Source organism: Myiozetetes cayanensis, unplaced genomic scaffold (genome assembly GCF_022539395.1).
Source record: "Myiozetetes cayanensis isolate MyiCay16 unplaced genomic scaffold, myiCay2020 scf7, whole genome shotgun sequence".
Taxonomy (NCBI): Eukaryota; Metazoa; Chordata; class Aves; order Passeriformes; family Tyrannidae; genus Myiozetetes; species Myiozetetes cayanensis.
In genome coordinates, this window is record NW_026087964.1 from 31,723,186 (window position 1) to 31,745,094 (window position 21,909).

A 21,909-nucleotide genomic window follows, 5' to 3' on the forward strand; every position below is an offset into this window, starting at 1 on the left:
GCAAAGCAAGGAGAAATCACTTTTTTTTTTTGATCCTACTGCAGTAAACCAATTTTTTTTCTCCTAGCTTCAGTACAGTAAACTTTTGCATCTCCTCAGTATTCTAGAGCAGCTCATTACCTGCAGTTACATTCAAGGGTTTTATGAAATAGAGAAGAATTAGTGAAAAACTATGCAGAGCCTCAACTTCTGAGTTTTGCCTATGTCTGCTGAACTTGGCCACCAAATAGAGAAAAAGGGGGAAGCAAAGTATGGGACCAGGAATCTCTGCAGTGAGGTGGGAGATAGTTTGAAGATCCACATACTTGGACAGACTCCTTTCCTAAAAGCTTAACAGAACTTCAAGCCTATCTGCCTTTAAGAGATACTTGGCAAGAAGTTTATTAGTATTCACACTATTAAAGAATACATCCAGTGCAGGTAGCTTGGTGGGCAGATGCAATGTGAGCTCCAGGTTGAGCTCTCGGAGACAAGAGCGCAAGCCCAAGAAAAGAGGACATGAACTGCTGATCCTTTGCATAAAAAAGGGCATGGGGACCTGTGGCACTGACCAGGGAACTGGACACTGAGAGACACAGTAGGAGGCAGTGACTCCAGACTTTTGCCCTCTTAGACTGTGAGGGTGAAAACCCAAGGGTTCCTTTGTTCTTCATCCCTCCTCAGAGGCACCAACTCGAGCTGATATTTTGTTATTTGGTTATTGCACCAAGATTAAATTATTTTAAGGATCTGGATGTCTGAGACTCTCCTATGGGAAACCTGGAGTCAAGCCTAAAAGGAAACCTGGTCTGACTGTATAAATGTGAGGGGTACAGCTGTGAAGAGACCTCAATGCCACCTCAGGTGGTGCAAGAGTGACTGCCAGAGTGGCTCCTGGCAGTTTCCTTAACATCACTGAGTTGGTGCTTAGCATAGTAAGGCAAGTCTCTACGTTCTTGAAAATATGTTACTTTTCACAGCACTCAAAAGGATAGAAAAGTTAAAATCTTTTTATTTCCCCTGTTTTCAAAGAAATTCCTATTTTTTTATCCTTCATGGTCCTTTTTTTCCTTTTTGTTTCCATGATGATAAGAACTTCAGCTTAATTTTACAGTAAATAAGGAAGTTTAAAACTACAGACTCTTATGACTGCATGATTCCAGAACCTGAGCATTTATGAAATGTGTCAAGTATTAGAAAACAGGAAAAAAATGCCCCAGGCTGACAACATTGTCTAGTTAGTTTGATTCTTGGCATGCTTTTTCACACTATAATAATTTAACCATTTTTGTTATCACAGTTGATGTATTCAGTTGATGTGTTCAGTTTGTTCGTTTTTAAAAGAAGTTAAAAATATTACACTTTGCATCTTACTTTTTCTACTACATATAAATAAATTTTTTTCTATTTTCTCTGAAACAGTTGACTATTGACAATTTGAACTGTTCTTTCTGAGTTTATGAAGTCTAAGACAATCTAAATCCTTGAAGACATTTTGTCAGAATCCTTGAATCATGTCATCTGGGATGTGAGGTCTGTTCTTGCTGGCATGTCAACAACAAAATTAAAGAATGAAAGACAATTAAGAAGACTTGAATTGTGTTAGACTAGTTGATTTTCTAAAACAAGGCCTTTTTGATGCTTTCTGGGAAACTATTCAAGAACAGCTCTATCAAATTTAGCTGGAGGTATTGAGATATTTGCTAGTCAGCCAGCCTGTCCTCTTGACTCTTTCATTCTTTGATCATAAAGATGTCTGTTGTAATGTAGGAATGGTATTCTCCATTTCAGTGCTCCTACTGCAGCCATGAGTCGCTTGCTCTCATCCTCATCCCTCGGTGGCTGGGGAGGGGAACTGGAGGCACAAAGGGTAAAAATCATGGGTTGAGAGAAGAACAATTTACTGGAAACAGCAATGAGATAAGAAAACAAACAGTAACAATACTAATGACAGAAGATACAAGAAGGAGGTGAATGATTCACGTGGAAATAACAACATCCGACCCCTCCCTCCGCCACGCCACGCTATGCTCACACAGAAGGAACCCCTTCTCCCAGGAAGAGACTCCCTTCCTCCCACCCTGCCCCTGGCAATGATATGAGGTGGTATAGAATAACCTTTAGGTCCTATCCATGCCCCCCTCCTGGCTACAGCAAAAATTAACCCTGTCCTGGCTGGAAAGAGGACAATGTCCTAATAGGATTATATGACATTACATTTGGAATCATTATGAGGAAAAGTTTCTATATATCTGTTACAAGGCTAAATGTGATTAAATTACAGAAGCCAGTGTGATCAGTGCTTTCAAGAAGGACTATGGATTTTCAAGATACAAATTTCCTGAGAACGAGCTTAATCACAGAAAAATCATGTATGGCCAGCTCTTAGGTAGATGAACATATAAAGTTCATGATTCTAACTATTTCTGAAGTTTTCCCACTTTTCTGTGAAAGTCTCTGAAACAGTAGATTCTTTGAAACAGATTAGAGTGCCTTGAGGTAAATTCCTTTAAGCAACACAGAAAGAGAATTAAATAAGATTACAAGAAGAGTTTAAGAATTTCATAGCAAATATTGTGTATGAAATGGAACTGCAAAGTGAAATTTTGGTTTTTAATTGTGGTACTCCATTAGGACAGTTTCACTATGTCCCTAAACAATTTGATTTAAGAAGAAACAGAATGGTGGCAAGTGAAGTAAAAGCAGTTCCACACCTCTTGCTCATCATTGTAGGCATTATTTAGAAGGCAAATTTAGTAAGTTAGAGAGATGCTAAAATTCTCAAAACACTTAATAAATCACATTGATCCAATTAAGAATATTTTTCTTTTTGTTCTCATATACTCCTGTTTTTCAGATAATATTTCCTTTATCCTCCCTTAAGTTACTTTGCTTGATTTTAAATTTTAATTTCTTAGAACTTACTGGATCATGCAGAATAACCTGCACAAACCCAAACTTCCATTACTGATCCCTTGTGTCATGTGTACTGTCCATTAAAATTATCATTTACCCTCCCCCAAACCCCCATCACGATGATTTTGCACTGGGGAAAGTGTAATAAAAATGCAAGAATAAAGCATCTTTGAAAAGAGAAAATGAATATAAGGTTGTATAAAAAAACTGCAACAACTTTGTTGATAATAGACAAATTATCTTTTGGTTTCTGAAGATTTGGTAATGTTAAATTATACTTGCCATACCACCTGGGCAGACATACATCCGTCTGTGTCAGAAGAACTTTCAGTTTTCTTCTCAGCTGTTGGTATACACATCTGTCTCTACCCTGCAAAACAGAGAGGTATCAGCATGCTGTTTAAGGAGGTCACTCATCTTGGCTTTATCATTTTCTTCCTTATGAAGCTCTTTATTGAAGTTTTATGGAGTCTTGTAATATGCTGTAATAGGCTGAGAAATTCTAATATGCTAAGAAATTAACATACTCACGAGGTAAATATTTCAGTTTACACTTTGCAGAATTATTGGTTTTGGCTTTCTGTAGCCATAGCTGAGTATTAGTCATAAAAATTATTTTGAGCTGTTAGAGATTTTCTTTTTTTAAATTTCAGAAATATTTTTATTGTCTGTATTTCATGAATAAAGCCAAAAAAGACTTTATCCCAAATTAATTTAAAAAAAACCCAAAACGTTGACACTTTTTTTTTTTTTTTAAATAATGGAACTCATAAAAGCTACTGTCTTTCAGTTTACATGAATTGTTTAGATAAAATGCATTCTCTAGGCTAGAAAATAAAAATCTTGAAACTCAGGGCTGCAAGATTCCTTCTACCTTTTAAAGAGAACAATGTCTGATGCAAAAATGACTCAAGAAATATAGAGATAATGTATTTATGCATAATCTGGTCAAGGTACAGAGATTTCCAGCAACTGCCAGACCATGAATAGTTGCCATATTTTTTTGCCCTCAGTTGGAAAAAACAGGAGCAATATTCTCAGGAACTGTGTTCTCCAAAATAAGCAATCTTGCTTGAGTAAATCAAAGTTAGTTGAATATAAAGAAAATATCTAGTTTCAAAAGTGGGCTAGATAAAGGACAAAGTGTATTCTCAGTTCTTTATTTTCCTTGACTTCATGCTAATTAGGAGAAAGAACAAAACAATTTAAGTTTTTACAGGGAAAATATCTACTTTTTATTACTCTAAATGTTAAAACCATTTACTGAAAGAACCTCTCAAACCCAGTGATTTTTGTTGTATAGAGCTGTCAGAGTGATATTTAAAATGAGTGAATGTGGTCAGTGTATTTAAAAAAAAAGTCAAGCCTTTTAAGTAGCAGTGGAGCAAGATTAAAGGCCAGTCTTTTAGATATAATTGCACTTGAAAGAGTGCAAATTAAGTTAAGAATTGCAACTACAGTGCTTATTACACATTTCTAGATCTAAAAATACAAGTAGATGGTGGTTGGTGGGGAAACCGTATTCTTTCAGACAATGACCCAAGGGAAGGAAATTTGCAGATATTGTTCATTAGAACAAACCTACATGTTTTTGAGGTTTCTTGAAAGAAATGTATGTGGGTGGAACAAAAAGGTGCTTTCATACAGCCTTTGTCCTTCCTGAATTAGGTGAAGAGTTGAGAGATGTTGCAGCTTTGCATCAAGTGGCTCTGTAACTCCATTCCTGATCTTTGGGGGTGCCTTCCTGGATGGAGGGAGTGACTGAGATGTTACAGTGCCTGTACAACGTAACCGCCTTAGCTCAGGTAGTCTCCTGTGGTTTTTTTTCTCTGTACCCTCTTGGAACCCGTGTGTCCTCTTATGTAGAAATATGCAACCAAACAACCAAAGATAAATAGTGGTGATTACAACAAAAGCAATGCTTGTTTATAAAGAGGAGACAGGTGTGTCAGCTACTGATACATATGCATAAGCAGTTATGCAGTCCTGTCAAATCCGGTGTTAGTGTGGAGGATGAACTTCTCTCTTTCCCACAAACATATTCCTTGTCCCAGTAAATACATCTGTAACACTGACAAAACCTAATAGTCTAGCAGATATTTCAAAATTAGCATTTCAGAATAATTAATCTCGTTGATAATCCACAATTCTTTCCACTGAAATGGCGAGACTTTAATTGATAGTTTGGGGTTTCCATGCTGTGTTCCATAACATAATTTATCTCTTGGCCCCTTGGAACACATATCTCCTAGCTGGCACTCTTATTAGGAATGACTAAATATCACCACTGCTTCATACCCATTTATGCTACTATCAGGTGACCTGCTTAACGCAGTTGTAAATAAGAAAAGCTAGCAGCTATAAAACTGCAGGGCAAATCCTCAAGGACAGCATTACCTTTGACAAACTGGCAAAATAATTAAAAAGCTTGAAAAACTGTAGTTGGAAATCCATAAAAATGAAGCTTTCAGCTTTAGTGCTATTCTAAAAATATATTTTCCTTTTATACAGCATGAATTCTTTTCCCTTTGTATTCCTCTGTACTCTTTAAAGTGACATTTAGCTAATGTAGCAAGAAGCCACAGCTGTTTGGGAGGGCTGCGAGACCACAGTTCACAATGTTTTAAGCATATGAAAACTGAAGACTGAGGATAAGAAGTATTCTGCTGGTTCACCATCTCTTGTTCTTGGAATGTTCCAGAGAATCACTTCCTTGATGACTACAGATTTTTTTCCCCTTATTTCTAGCATAAATTTATTCTTAGTTAGTGCTTACACATTTATTTTCATGTCAACAATATGCTTTGTCTTCTATAGCTCTTTTTCCTCCTAAGTGGTTATCCAATGATGTCTTTTTAAAAAAGCATCACGGCCTCTCTTTTTTGCTAAAAAAAATTTTAAAAGTAAATAAAATGCAAACTCTTCAAGACTCATAAGGTTTTTCATTCCTTTGATGAAGAATGTTAATTATCTTTGTTTCTGTATGCTACTACTTTTCTTAAATGTATGCAAGTTAATTGTCCTCTTTAAAAGCAGTTGGAATATATTTATACAGATCAAGAATTGTCTGTTTTCATAAGTTTTTTCACACTGCTGTGCCTACACAATTAGCCACAGGGATAAAGAATATAACATGACAAGGAACATTTTCATGGGCAGTTATCAGTACACACAGATACTGCACATGAAGAACAATTGCCACAAAATTGGAATTAAAAAAATTCTAAATCTCAAATATAAAATAAAAATGATGCAACTTTAGTAAGTAAAATGTACAATTATTTCTGCAGCTTTGATTACTATTATTTAGCATGATCCATATTTCATCATACCAATTGTTTGACTCTGAAACATTAAGAAAATAAAAAACCCCACATGTATAATAGCATATTTGCTAATATAAATACTATGTGATACATTAAATGCCTGTTCATGCAAGATTTTCTAAATAGCTTAGGGCCAAAATACATTGGTACCATCTTGCTATCCTCCATATTGTGTTAAAAGTATACGGAAGGTTGCATATTATTTTTAATAATTTCTCTCTTGTAGCAATAATTTAATCTTACATTTTTAACCTAATGGCAATTATAATTAGTTTTTTAAATCAGTGTTCAGAATGAAAGGCAATAAGAGACGCTTACCATGTCATCACATAATGTCAAAGTGTGAGAACATTATGATATAATATTTATCTCTGATTATGAGAGATGCTCCAGTCCCTTGCTTATGTTAGAGGGTTTTTGCTGAACTCTCTCCAGTAACTCCATCTCTCATACTCGGGAGTCCAGGACTGGACAGAGAATTCCAGATATAACACAGTAGTTCAGATGTGAAGATAAATATATTTTACATGTGACAATCAATGTTATTGCAGATTTTGTATGTAATAATATCTTCATTTTTATAACTTTTGTATTGTCTCACATACACTTTTCCTGGTTACTAGTAAGGCAGTACATTTATATGTCGAAGTAACAGAATAGGGATCAGAGTGCTCATCAGTCAGTCTTAGGTAGTCTATCAATATACACATGTGAAGCTAGTAAGGTAAAGGCAAGGGATTTATGAAAAGCATTAATTGTTTACAGATATTATCATAGCTCCTACTCTTGTGCACAAGGCTTTTTGGCTTGGTTTTGTTGTTGAGCTGTTAAACCAGGGTCAAAATTTAAACTTTAATATAAGGAGAAGCTTCATCATCTATATGTCTTTTGCAGGTGGGTAGGATGGCTTAGATTAAAGATTGAGTCAACTGTGTGATTCCGGCCGTAACAAAGAGGGAAGCATTGCATAGCTTAAGGACAGAAGCAAGTGACGACAAAAATTATGTATATGCCAAACACATATGAGAATGTTTGTAAATCTGGATCACTGTTTTAATGGTGGAAGTTACAGTATAAATATAGTGATTATGAAAAATTGCATTTGAACAACCACCGATAATATGTTGGAGTAACTCATTTTTCAAACTAATTACAAATTTCTTCTAACACATATGTTTAAAGGTTTTGCTTGTCAAAAAGAAATACAATTAGCCACTTATCATTTTAAATAGGAATGTGAAGACATGATAATGTTCTGAGTTTCAATGAAATCACTTTTGTTAATTTAATACATTCCCTAATGAAAATGGTATTTAAAGACCTGCCTGACTAGTTAACAGGAAACTTGTCTTGCTTCCTCAAATCGTGCTTTGAAAACTCCTATTCTTTTCTTGGTGTTTGCAGTAGGGGGAAAACTTAAGGATAGCAGTTTAAGTTCAGTAGCAAATGTAAATTCTGCTTGCTTTAGAAGTCTCAGTGAAAGCTGTGAATCAGGTAACTCTGCAATATATATTTAGAGTCAACAGAGCCAGAGCCAGCCCTTTAGACAGCTCTCTCAGTAATGATAGTTTTGTCTAATTCTTAGAAGTAATCTGTAATGCAGGTTCTACATTTGTTTTCAAAACCTAAGTGTGGGGTAATCGAGAAGCAGAGTTTAACACTCACTTTTCCACACTGTTGTAGGACACTCTGATTTTCCATCAATACCAAACTGATTCAATAGGATTTTCTACGCTTGTTACTGTGACTTAATTACAGATTCACAATAACAACAGTCATACCATAAACAATTCATGCTCAGGCACACAGGTAAAGAGATATATACATCTATATCCATGTCTATAAAGGGACTTATCAAAAATTCCCATTGAGTTCATTGAAATCTCTTAGTGTTTCACAGCAGGCGTGGGTTGCACCTCGAGTAGAGTGTGTGTGTGTGAGTATCAGCCTAGGCATTACTGACAGCAGTGATCTTTCAAGTATCGCAAACTTGTCAGTGATCTCCGAGAAGTGTCCCGCTCAGAAGGATGTGTTGGCACAGCCCGCAGCAATTCAGGAGAGCACAGAGGACCTCATCTAGGACCACTGTTCATGGGGTTGCAAGATGACTGTCTTCAGTCATCAGTCAATTTTTGTCCTGGCTGTAAACCAAGTCGATAATTACTAAAATTATTCAAAAGTCCAGTAATGATGGTACCGTTTCACTCTACTAGGATTCATTTTTTTCAGGTCTTGTAACAATGGTACCATTTCACTCTGACAATGATTCAGGAAAATGATTTTCCAAGGTTAACAAGAATAACTACTTATCCTTTGTTCCCACTTTGGTCAGTTGATATTTATGTTACAGTCAGAATTGCTCCCACCTTTACCATGCAAGAGCTCCTATTATGGTCAGGGGACACTGTACCTCTCAGCTGGTTTGGTCAAGCCTTATTAGAAGGTCCTGGGATTGCAGAGCAGGCACAAGGAGGTGGGGGGATGCACCACTACACCTTGTTGAATTGCATGTAGATAACTAAAAGTAACGTATAAGTTAAGAATCTATTTTGAGTGAAATATATTAATGTACCTTTACTGAAAATTTCTTTCAAAATAATAAAGATTTTTTTTTTGCAAGAAAGTACCTATTTCAGCAAATGATCTTTGAATGACAAAAAAGAAGAGAAGTTGGATTGTCTGACTGACAATATTATCTATGTAAAAAGACATATATCAGGAGAGTCATCCTGTCAGCTGAGCAGATGGGCTCCACAATACTTAGACACAGTATCTTCCTCAAATTCTCCATTAGGATCATATATGTGAGAGCTTTCCCTACCTCAGGTCCCTCAGTGCAGTAATGACCCTTCTGGCATGGGTCAGCCTCCCTCAGGAGCTGCTCCATCGCCCAGGATGCCTTTTTAGCCCAGCCAGGGCTTCCAGTCCCTGCCCCAACTGCATCTCTGGCCTGTCTTTCCCTAGCCCTGTCCTTGGGCAGGTTGATCTGATCTCACACATGGCTTTTTCCTCTTTCCCAATGCTGGCTGACCCCCCTGCTGCCATCTGGGTGCCCTGACTGCCTGCTTCCAGCTGTGGAACCATGTCTGTGACTGAGCTGACAATCCAGCTGCCTCATGGCCACCCACCCTGGTGAGCAGCACCCCTCCTGCAGCCCCTGATGAACTGTCCAGCTACTCTGCCTGAACAGTCCCAAGTCTTGGGCATCTCTGAGGCAAAAAGTTTTTTCAAGTGCTGCTAGTTTACCTTGCAGAACTGAATTCCTAAATGTTCCTACTAAGAGCAAATTCGTGCTTGTGCAGCCATTAGGAAAGGGAACTAACTAGTTTTCAACCAGTACGACTGAGAAATTAATCCCACGCTATTGCTTACAAAGACATTTGAGAACCTCAGAATTAGACTTTCCTATTTCTTATAGGTTTGGCTGTGCAGTAGTACAAATGCCAGGAGTCCACAGAGAGCACAGTGCAGAAGGCAGTCTGCAAAGTATTACAAAGCCCTCATAAGGAATCGGATTTTAATTAGGCTGCTTGAGTAGCAGAACTGTGCAGCAGCAAAGTTCTGCAGAACTGGCCCAGCGTCCTGTGGGTTAGTGCTATCAAGGTACTTGGGTGAGATTACAGGGTTGTGATTTCCAGGGTTGTGATTTGGGTGAACAAGGGGGCCCTATGCCTATACCTGCGTCTCTTACCCTCCCCCAGCCCCTGATCACCCTCACAGTGCCACCTGCGGCATCGCGCAATTATTGTCAGTCCATCCTGCTGAAACTAAATCGTTTAGCAAACAAACAAAAAAAATCACAAACAAATAAATAAAATGCAGTTTCAGTGGGCAGCAAAGAAAGAACTGAGGGCATTTTGTGGGCAAGAAGTGAATAGGCTTAGAAAAAAATTAACTCCCTTGGGACACCCTTCTAAGGGAAGGTGTCTTGGAAGGTGCTATGCTTGTGTAGGGCCATCACTCACTGACTGTCCCTTCGATCATCCCTTCCCTCCTGCTTTGGGGGAGGAAGGTCTGATTCTGGGATTTTGCTCTTGAGATAGGTCTCATGTGGCAAATAGACATGTTTGCTGAAGCAAACATTGGGTCCTTTGCCACATTTAAAAAAATGGAAGTTCTTACAGACTAGATATGTTTGGGGACTGGTGCCTGTTATAAACTTCAAATTCAGTTTTAAAGAGCTGTATCCTTATGGATCTGAGCTTCATGAATGATATGGTATATAGTCCCAAAGCTCACATTTTGCTTGGACTGAAGTTTAGGTCTTAAGGCAACTGGTGATTTCTTCTAGACTATTTTGTATTTTTGGAAAGCATTTTACCTTGGTAATAGCATGCTTGTGAAACCTCAGAAATGCTTTCCACGTGTCAGGCAAATATTTCCATTTGTTTTTAGATAATTTCCCTGTGCATCATTAAGTTCCCTGTGCATCATTCTTGCATCTATAAAATGAAAAAACTGTTGTATCTCTAGTGTCTGAAGGATATGTCTATTTTTTAGATATAACACCATCTGGAAGGAATCAAATACACAAAGTGAAAAGGAAATTAGCAACCAGAATACAGAAAACCGTGAAAGAAGCTGGTATTAAAATAAATTCTGAGGAGTGATCACTTTGAATGTGAATTAAATTTTTAGATAATGAGGTATTCACTGGTAATAGCATTATTATTTATACCTTTATATTGTAAACTTTATATTGTAAACTCCATTAATTTTGTCCATCTGAAGCTCTCTTCCTTCAGTGCATGTATAAAGTATAGGTCTATTTCTCACATAAAAGTCAGTGAAATTGTGAAAAACTTGCCAAATTCTGCCATCATATACAATAGTGCCTGTAATTCTTATCTTTACAAATAGAAGTAAATTTTAGCCAGAAGTGGGAAGAGTCCTGCACATTCTGGTTAGCAATAATGATCTGAGACATCAGGCCTTTAAAATAAGGATTTGGATTATAACAGAAAATTGAACTGTGACTTTCATTAAATATATGATATCTATAGATTTGTATTGCCTTCCATTCTAAGTCAATTATATATTCCTTTTCATTAAGAAAAAGACATAAAATATACCTTAAATAAATGTCTTAATCATCTGCTTTACTTTATAATTTTGCTCAAGATGATCTAAAATCATTAATCAAAGTTAAAGTACCGTGCAGTTTATACTTTAAAATACACACATTCTTTACTGTTAAGAAGGACAAATACTGTCTCTTTCCCCTCCTTTTCTTTTTTAAATGCTCTGCTATTTTATCCTCATTAATGGATAAGTATTAAAGGGGTCAATCTATACATGAAGCAGTTATTTAACTCAACATAAATAATGTAATTCTTTAGATTCTACTTAAACTAAAGTTTCTAAATGGTATTTCAAGAAAGTGTTCAGCCAAATGGAATACTGATTCTTACACTCATACAATTCTTACATTGAAATAATTTGCTCATATTTTAAAATAAAAAAGTGAATTGCTCAAAAAGAGGATTTATAAAAAGCTAAGCATTTTTAATGAACATTTTAAAACTATTCTGATAATTTAAAATATTGATTTCCTTATCTTTTTTAAAAAAGTGTGCAGGACAAACTTAATAGAACTAGTTTATCATATATATACAATTCTGTGTCATTTCTTAATTTAAAAAAACCACTACAACATTTTCTAAAGCACATAAAACTTTAAAACAGCATTGTTTTGTCATGTCAAAGGAACATTGGAGTAAAACATGCAGTTTTTGTAGAATAACGATACTTGTGAAGAAATTGCAGTAATCCAGTAACCCAGAAATTGCAGTAATGCAGTACAAATTGATATCAATAAAAAAAAAGCTTTATCATTCTGAGACAATCTTTACATTTGATTACAACTTGCAACTCAATTGCAGGATGAGGTAAACACATTTCTACAGAACTGAACACTTGCGTCTTAGACAGGAACCTATTTCTGAATAGATCCAACAGAAGCAAATCTGCCTAAAACAAGATTTAAGAGACATTTAAAACTGGACATTTGCTGATTATGTGAACCGACTTAGGTGAGAGAGGGGTGGGACAGGCTCGTTAGCTGGTACTCGAGAGGGCTATATAAGAGCCTGAAAGAGAGCTACTGGCTGATTCCTGCCTGGGCTTTGCTTCTTCTCGGAATCCGCTCAGGTGAGAGAGGGGTGGGACAAGCTTGTTAGCTAGTGCTCGAGAGGGCTTTAGAAACGCCTCCAGGGAGTGTGAGTGACCTGGAGCGAGGCAAACAGGAGCGGGCAAACAAAGGCGTGGCACGGTAGTTCGCACAGGCAGGACAAACAGACAGGCCACAGCCATCTCCTAGGGGTTTGTTTGTTTGTTTGTTTGCTTGCTTGGGTTTTTTTTGTTTGTTTGGGTTTTTTTCCCCACATTTCAATTAAAGCCAGTAGTGGTTTCTGAAAAAATGAAAGTTGTTGTTGCTGTTACCACTAGGAGTGTGTTGACACAGACAGAACCCTCCAAGAAGGATGCAGCCATTTAGGTCTCTGGCTGCGCAGACTGTTTGACCCTGGCAACAGTGCCAGAGGACATTGTGAGAGGCACCTGTGTGCGATGCGAGCAGGTCAGTGATTTGCTGTGCATGGTAGCAGAGCTCAAGGAAGAGGTAGAGAGGCTAAGAAGCATTAGGGAAAGTGAAAGGGAAATAGACTGATGGAGTCACACCCGAGTGGATGGGGGGGAATGGAAACATGTCCCTGTTCGGAGAGGTAAAAGAACACCTTCTCGACCCCCATAACAGCAGATATGAGGCCCTAGACTCAGAAAGTCAAGATCAGGCAAGAGGAAGATCTGTCTGCAGGTTGCACCCTGTCTACCAGACAGGTTACAACTACAGCTATAAGAAAAAAAAGAAGGGTAGTTGTAGTAGGTGACTCCCTTTTGAGGGGAACTGAGAGCCCTATGTGTTGACCAGACCCATCCCACAAGGAGGTTTACTGCCTTCCCAGAGCCAGGGTGAGGGGCATTGGTAGGAGACTTCCTGAGCTAATTTGAATTTCAGATTACTATCCACTGTTGGTAATCCAGGCTGGCAGTGATGATATTAATAGAAGAAGTGCCAGGGAAATCAAAAAGGATTTCAAGGCACTGGGTAGATCAGTTAATGGGACAGGAGCACAGGTGGTATTTGCCTCAGTTCCTGTACTTGCTGGAATGAATGAGGAGATGAATGAGGAGAAGAGTAGGAAAACCTACCTTATCAATAGGTGGCTAGAGGATTGGTGCCACTGTCAAAATTTTGGGTTTTTTGACCATGGGGTAAACTCCATAGTACCCAGTCTTCTTAAATCAGATGGGATTTATGTATCTAGGAGGGGCAAAAGAACTGTAGCACATAAGTTAGCAGGGCTCATCAAGAGGGCTTTAAACTAGGTTTGAAGGGGGAAGGGGTTGAATCCAGGCTCTCCAAAGAGAAGCCCAGGGATGAAAAGCCTGAGTTAAGAGTAAAATCATCAACCCAGCTGAAGTGCATGTACACCAATGCACACAGGATGAGTAACAAACAGGAGGAGCTGGAAGGCATCATGCAGCAGGAAAGCTATGACGTAGTTGCCATCAGAGAAATGTGGTGGGATGACTCGCATGACTGGAGTGCTGCCATGGATGGCTACAAGCTCTTCAGAAAGGATAGGCAGGGTAGGAGAGGTGGAGGGGTGGCTCTATATGTTAGAGAGTCTCCTGACTCTGTAGAACTTAAGGTCACCAATGATAAGGTTGAGTGCCTGTGGATCAGAATCGGGGGGAAGGCCAACAAGGCTGACATCCTAATGGGAGTCTGTTACAGACCACCCAACCAGGATGATGAAGATGATGAATTTTTCTACAAGCAGCTGGCAGATGTCTCAAAATCGCCAGTCCTTGTTCTTGTGGGTGATTTCAACCTGTAGGATATCTGCTGGGAGCTCAACATGGCAGAGAAGAGATAGTCTAAGAGATTCCTGGAGTGTATAGAGGATAATTTCCTGCTCCAGCTGGCAAATGAACCTACCATGGATGGGACCCCACTAGACCTGTTGTTTACAAACAGAGAGGGGCTGGTGGGAGATGTAGTGGTCGGAGGCTGTCTGGGGCACAATGACCATGAAATAATAGAGTTTGCAATACTCAGGGATACAAGGAAGGCCACCAATAAAACCTCTGCACTGGACTTCTGGAGGGCAGATTTTGGCCTGTTCAGAAGACTGGTCCAGAGCATACCCTGGGAAACAACCCTTGAAAACAAGGGGGTACAGGAGGGATGGACATGCTTCAAGAAGGAAGTCTTGAGTGCACAGGAACAGGCTGTACCAGTGTGCCAAAAGGCAAGCCAGTGGGGTTGGTTGAACAGGGAGATTCTGAAGGAAATCAGGGATAAAAAGAGAGCTTACAGACTATGGAAAATAGGGCTGGCTACTCAGGATGAGTTTAGGAGTATAACTAGGTCATACAAAAAGAAAATTAGACAAAAGCACAATTTGAAGTCAATTTGGCTACTTCTGTTAGGGATAACAAAAAGCGCTTCTATAAGTACAATAATAACAAAAGGAGGGGCAAGGAAAACATCCATTCCTTGTTGGACTTGGGGGGAAACATAGTTAACAGGGATGAGGAAAAGGCTGAGGTACTTAACACCTACTTTGCCTTGATATTCACCGCTAGGACAGGTGGCCCTCAGGACAACTGGCCTCTGGAGCTGGTAGACAGGGACAGGAAGCCGAATAGCCCCCTCTATTCCCGGAGGAAATAGTCAGTGACTTACTGAGCCACCTGAATCCACACAAATCCATGGGACCAGATGGGATCCATCCTGGGGTGATGAGGGAGCTGGCAGAAGAGCTTGCCAAGCCGCTCTCCATCATTTACCAACAGCCCTGGCTCACCAGGGAGGTCCCAGATGATTGGAAGTTGGCAAATGTCACACTGATCTACAAAAAGGGCTGCAAGGAGGACCCGGAAAATTACAGGCCTGTCACCCTAACCTCAGTGCCTGGCAAGGTTATGGAGCAGATCATCCTGAGTGCAATCACACAGCACCTGCAGGATGGACAAGGGATCAGACCCAGCCAGCATGTGTTTAGGAAGGGCAGGTCCTGTCTGACCAACCTGATCTCCTTTTATGATCAGGTCACCTGCCTGGTGGATGAGGGGAAGGCTGTGGATGTGGTCTATCTGGACTTGAGCAAAGCCTTCACCACTGTCTCCCATAATATACTCCTGGAAAAGCTGGTAACCCACAGCTTGGACACATGGACTCCCTGCTGGGTTAAGAACTAGCTGGAGGGCCGGGCCCAGAGAGTGCTGGTGAACGGGGCTGCATCCAGCTGGCGGCCAGTCACCAGTGGTGTCCCCCAGGGATCTGTGCTGGGCCCAGTCCCGTTTAACATCTTTATCAATGATCTAGATGAGGGGATTGAGTCCATCATGGATAGGCTGGAGAGTTGGGCCGATTCCAACGGGATGGAGTTCAATAAGGCCAAGTGCCGGGTCCTGCACTTTGGCCACAACAACCCCTGCAGCGCTACAGGCTGGGCACAGAGTGGCTGGAGAGCAGCCAGGTGGAAAGGGATCTGTGGGTGCTGATCGACAGGAAGATGAACATGAGCCAGCAGTGTGCCCAGGTGGCCAAGAAGGCCAATGGCATCCTGGCCTGGATCAGGAACAGTGTGGCCAGCAGGATGAGGGAAGTGAGGCTGCACCTTGACTACTGTGTTCAGTTCTGGGCCCCTCAGTTCAGGAAAGACATTGAGGTGCTGGAGCAGGTCCAGAGAAGAGCAACCAGGCTGGTGAAGGGACTTGAGCACAAGTCCTATGAGGAAAGGCTGAGGGAGCTGGGGTTGTTTAGCCTGGAGAAGAGGAGGCTCAGGGGTGACCTCGTCACTCTCTACAACTCCCCGAGAGGAGGTTGCAGCCAGGTGGGTGTCAATCTCTTCTCCCAGGCAATCAGCAGTAGGACAAGAGGGCATGGGCTTCAGCTCTGCCAGGGGAGGTTTAGGTTGGATATTAGAAAGAAGTTCTTTACAGAGAGAGTGATCAGGCATTGGAATGGCCTGCCCAGAGAGGTGGTGGATTCACTGTCCCTGGAGGTTTTTAAGATGAGGCTGGATGTGGCACTGAGTACCATGATCTAGTAATGACATTGGGGTTGGATCAAGGGTTGGACTTGATGGTCTCGGAGGTCTCTTCCAACCCAGTTAATTCTATGATTCTATGTTGAAAATGTATTTATCCTTGTTTGAAACTTGACTTCTGGGTGTCTTGGTATCTTAGTTGTTTTGCAAATCCACAGTGGTTATAGATGCCTAGCTCAAGCCTAGACCTGAGTAGGTTCCTGAAACAAAGATATCTGCATGCAGAGAACACTCTATGTGGGAAAAATACTTTCCCATCTTTCATAACATAATCTTGTGGAATCAGGATGTTGATTAGCTATACACCCTTTTCACCTAAACTGGTCACTTACCTAAAAAACCCAGTGGGACAGTGGAGAGGGAGAAGAGGTCACCAGAGGAAAGGGTAGATGCTAGACAGTTTGCATCATTTTAATACTGTGAAATTTAAAGTATCAATACTGGTGTTGTAGCAAGGGAACTAAAATAATTATTTGACTAGAGTACAAGGGCTTTAATATGCAGTGTGCTCCTTTTGTTGATTGCATGCAGCATGTCAGTGGTAATGCCAGCAGCCTATTCTGTAGTTTGGATGCAAGAGGTTGGTGATGCTGCCATGGTTTCCCAGTCAGCAAAAAGCAAGGATAGGAGCACTACATTCATCCCACTCTGTTAAGTTGCCAACTGGGGCTGGAACATGGAGCCCATGAAAAAGATGCATTTAGTCTGTGGGTGACAGTTTGGAAGGGAGTAGTCTGATCTTTACTCCTACGTTTTATTTTATATATTTCATTTTCCTAGTAGTCAATGAATAAGATCCTAGTCTTCAAGGTTTTTGCAGCTTTTTTTCAGAGTTCTGCTTTTCTAAAATTCAAACGTTTGCATGAACCATTTTAGTAAATATTTTAATATGATAAACATGTATGGAAATCATCCATGAAGCTTACTTGTTACCTAAAGCTTTTGAGAAAAGTAGCTATTTTCATCTTTTAGTCCATTTTTGCTAATTCACTTCATCCTGTTTTGCCCACGTATGTCCTTGACCATCTGTAAAGCAGCAATACCTACCAGTAAAAACGTGACATTTTTGTTTCAAAAATATCAGAAACTTCTTCAAGGGGCACTAGCCTAAGCACAGACAACTATTAAAGATTCACAGTTCAGTCCTCCTTCTGCTTTTAAAGTCTATACTAACGTTTATGTTTGAAATTAAGAGTAAAATAATTTTCTAAGGAAGATAAACTAGGTTATTATATGAAAATGTGTATTTTTGCTCTCAATAACCAATATTTTTATACTGCAGGCGTAATTTACCAACTAGACTGAACAAATGAAGGCAATGTCCTGAATAACATCATTCTCACAGTAAAACATCAGTATCAAAGCAGGGCATTTGAACACGTAAAAGGAAAAGGTAATGACATTATCCTTGAGTCTTCATGACTTTCCTAAAGGTGAATGTATTAAATAAGAACTGCTGAAGTGTTGTTGGCAGTGTTTTATGCATTCCATCTGCTAGTTGTAATATTACATCAGTTAAATAATGCATGTTACCTTATGTGTAAAACAACATGTACTCTGTTGATTGAAGAATCAACCCTAAAGTGGTTCTCAATAGAGCAGTTTGATTATTTTGTGTCAGAAAGTTAGAGATTTTTGCAATGAAAAATTCTCTTCTTAATAAAATCTTCAAGATTTAAAAGTCTACACTTTTTTTGAAACTCATGCAAAAAGAATTTATCTATAAATCATCCCTTTTTGCTTTCTAGAATGCTTTGTTTTTTATTTAAAATTTAAAGAATTTTGTCATGCTATTTTATTTTTCTTTGCAGTTCATTTGATGTAGCTGATAGTATGCTTCTACTGACATGTCATAGTATAAATTGTTAAAAATTGTGTTCTGACAAGGGCAGCTGCTACTTAGTACTAAAAAACAATATTCTAGATTGAAACTGTTGTTCTTTCTGTTTACAGTGGTGTGATTGGCACTCCTGAAGGACAGGATGTCATCTGGAGGGAGCTGGACAAACTTGAGAAGTAAGTCCATGGGAACCTCATGAGGTGTAACAAGACCAAGTGAAAGGTGCTGCATTGGGGTTGTGACAACCTCGGTATCAACACAGGCTGGGGGATGAACATATCAAGAGCAGTCCTGCTGAGAAGGACTTGAGGGTGCTGGTGGTTGAGAAGCTGTACATGAGCCATCAATTTGTGCTTGCAGCCCAGAAGGCCAATTGTATCCTGGGCTACATCAAAAACTGTGTGTCCAGCAGGTCGAGGGAGGTGATTCTGCCCCTCTACTCTACTGTGGTGATACCCCACCTGGAGCGCTGCATCCACCTTTGGGATCCCCACCATAAGAAGGACATTGACCTCTGGGACTGAATCCAGGGGAGAACCACCAGGATGATTAAAGGGATGGAGCACCTCGCCTATGAGGAAAGGCTGGGTTTGTTCAACCTGGAGAAGAAAAGGCTTTGGGGTGACTTAATTGTGACCTTCCAGTACCAGAAGGGAGCCTACAAAAAAAGTGGAGAGGGACTTTTTACAAGAACATATAGTGACAGGACAAGGGGGAATGGACTCAGACTGAAAGACAGTAGGTTTAGATTAGATATTAGGAAGAAATTCTTCACTGTGATGGTGGTGAGTCATTGGAACAGGTTGCCAATAGAATTTGTGGAGCATTGGATTGGATGGTTGGATGGAGCTGTGGTTGACCTGGTTTGGTGGAAGGTGTCCCTGACCATGGCAGTGGCATTTGGAACTAGATGATCTTTAAGATCCCTTCCTATCCAGACCTTTTTCATGATTCTGTGATGATTCTATGAATCAGTGAAGCAAGTTCTAAGTTCCCCTGATTATCTTGAAATATGTTTGAGGTGAATATCACATGTCTCTTGTAGCAATTAAGACAAGTCGATTTGGTTCCTGAGGCAGAAAGTTTTGTGTAAAATTATATTTATATCGGATGCGCTCAGATGAAATATTTTGTTTTGCAGAGAGGAAAAAATATGAAAGAAAGTCACTTTCTACATGATGCTCTTTCTACTGAATCTTACCTTCCTGAGTAACATTTGACTTCCTAGGCATTTCACATTTTTTTAAACAATTACATTAATAGACACTAAAACCCAGTGCAACTACAACTAGGTCTTTTTGGCAAGCTGTTTACTTCACCTTTCTTTTATAGATCTAGTCTATAAGATAATTTTTGATTCATCCATTGTTTATATGAAACTTTCATTTACATATTAATATTACATATTACATATTAAAAATATGGATTATATACTGAACTATAAAAATTAAAACTATAAAATATCCCAATATGTTGTTTTCACAGCTACCTGTGTGCGTCGATAATACAGTTTAATTACTTGTGATCTGGCTTATTATTGTTTGCTTACTCATAGATTTACTTTACTTCTTTTTCAGTAATATCAAAAAAGGATTTTGCTGTCTAGTAGAATCAAAGCCAACCTTCCTACTGCTATTTTGAAAGCTATTAATATTTCTGACTACATCAATATATCTTGTTATTACTATTTGTATACAGAAATGAAAGCATATATAACCCACAGATTAAGAATTATTCTGGTGTTCTACTTTAAGCCCAGCCAGCAAATAAGCACCACCATCCACTCACGCATTCCCTGCCAGTGGGATGGGGGAGAGAACTGAAAGGATAGAAGTGAAAAAACAGTTTAACAGGTAAAAGAAAACCACATATGCCTTTGCCATGTCATGTCATACTTTTGTTATAGCTACGTCTTGGTAGACTAAGTGCACCTTCCAGTACACTTACCTTGTTATGACTTGCCTTGTCTTTAGCTTAGTGGTGAATTATGTATAATAGGTGGTAGTAGCTTGTGAGTAGGGTGACGGACGATATGTGCATGCTCCAGGGCCAACTTAAAGGAGGCATGATTGTCCTACTTTACTGCTAAATCCGCCTTTTAGGAATGGTTTCATATTCCTTGTCGTGTGATTTTCTATGTTAGAAAATGTAGCCCATTTCTTCCACTTCATGAGCTATACCTTGACCTGTCTTGCTAGCGGAGAGGGACTATTATGCTCACTGTTGGGCCCTCAGGTTAGGGGTGAGCTGGGGACGGCGGTATATAGGCTGATTTGGCAAGAGGTTGTTGGGTGTATTGTGGGTTATCGATTATAGAACAGGCTCCTCTAGGTGGGTTTGGAGCACCGCCAAGTCCTTAGAGTTTTAAGCATTTGTGCTCGTAGTTCCCGGGTGGATGTTTGGGTAGAAGAAACATCAGGATTTAGGGCGAGGCATAGTGGGGTATCTAATCCCAGTTTGTGCCCTGGCTTTTGTGGAGTTTTATTAATCGTGTGGCTAAGATCATTTTGATAAAAAGTGTTAGGTGCATCTTGTGCTTATAACAGCTTAGCTGCATTTCAATCTTAGTTGAATTGATAATGAAGAACCACTCTTTATGCCGCGTAAGGTTAATTTGGGTTTCTTGTATGACTGCGGTGGCTGGCACAAGATTTACCAACCCTAGTGAGTTGCTTTAACTAAGTCAAGTTTACACTTATTGCTTAATGTCAAGTTGGTGAGATTGGTGGATAGGTTTAGTTATATTGGGTTGGGAGTTTGTTTAAAGATGGGTTCTTATAGTTGAATTTAAAACAGTGGTTTTTCAAACCATAGGTCTTGGAGAGAGGCCAAGTAAGAATTTTATGACATATTTTATGGTTTTTTTAAGTATCTGTTTTATTTTAGGTGGATTGGCAGTGGCTTCTAATCCTTCTCCTTATTATGGGGTGGTAGGGTTGGTATTGGGGTCTGTTGTAGGGTGTGGGTGGTTGGTGAGTTTGGGGGTGTCTTTTGTCTCATTAGTATTGTTTTTAGTGTATTTGGGTGGGATATTGGTTGTGTTTCTCTACTCAGTGTTGTTACCAACTGATTCTTTTCCTGAAGCTTGGGGGGATTGGCGAGTTGTAGGGTATAGTGTAGCGTTGGTTTTGGTGCTGGTTGGTGGGATGTTTGTTGTTGGGTTGCCTGGGGCTTGACTGGTTGGTGTAGGTACAGTGGATTGTGAAAGGGTATCTTCTGTCCGATTGGATTTTGATGGGGCAGCTATATTTTATTTTTGAGGGGTAGGGCAGTTTTTGGTTGCGGGTTGGAGTTTGTTATTGACTTGGTTTGTGGTTTTGGAGCTTGTGTGGGGGTTGTCTCGGGTGGGGGTGGGGTGATTTGGGCTGTTTAGGAGGATTGTAATTCAGAGAATAGTTTTAATTAAATGTCAGCTTTGGGAGTTGGTGATAAAGGTTAAATTCCTTTTTCTCTGATTGTGGCAGGTTCTTAGGGTATGAGTTGGTAGGGTGGTTGTGTTAAAGGTTTATGAAAGGAAGTGGGATAATTGTGGTTTGTCAGTTTTGTAATTGGTTTAGATTAAGGTAGATTAAGGGGTTGGTTGTTGTGGTAATGGAGGTCATGTCTAACAGTCTAGACTTAGGGTGAAAGGGCATGACATGACACGCACATTCCAGGGGACATTCACATGAGAGGGAAGGTTGATTTACAAAACTATTTAATTCCCTTAAGACTCTACTTTCCAGAG

At 39.6% G+C, this 21,909-nt stretch overlaps 1 long non-coding RNA gene across 1 annotated transcript in view; it reads left to right on the plus strand.

The window, feature by feature from the left end:
* Window positions 1–21,078, plus strand: part of LOC126651837 (uncharacterized) — a 115,361-nt gene extending 94,283 nt beyond the window's left edge. The window contains exons 3-4 of the long non-coding RNA XR_007631791.1: window positions 17,625–17,735; window positions 18,296–21,078. This is a non-coding gene — a long non-coding RNA (uncharacterized LOC126651837). The remainder of the gene's footprint in view (window positions 1–17,624; window positions 17,736–18,295) is intronic.
* Window positions 21,079–21,909: the final 831 nt, after the last annotated feature.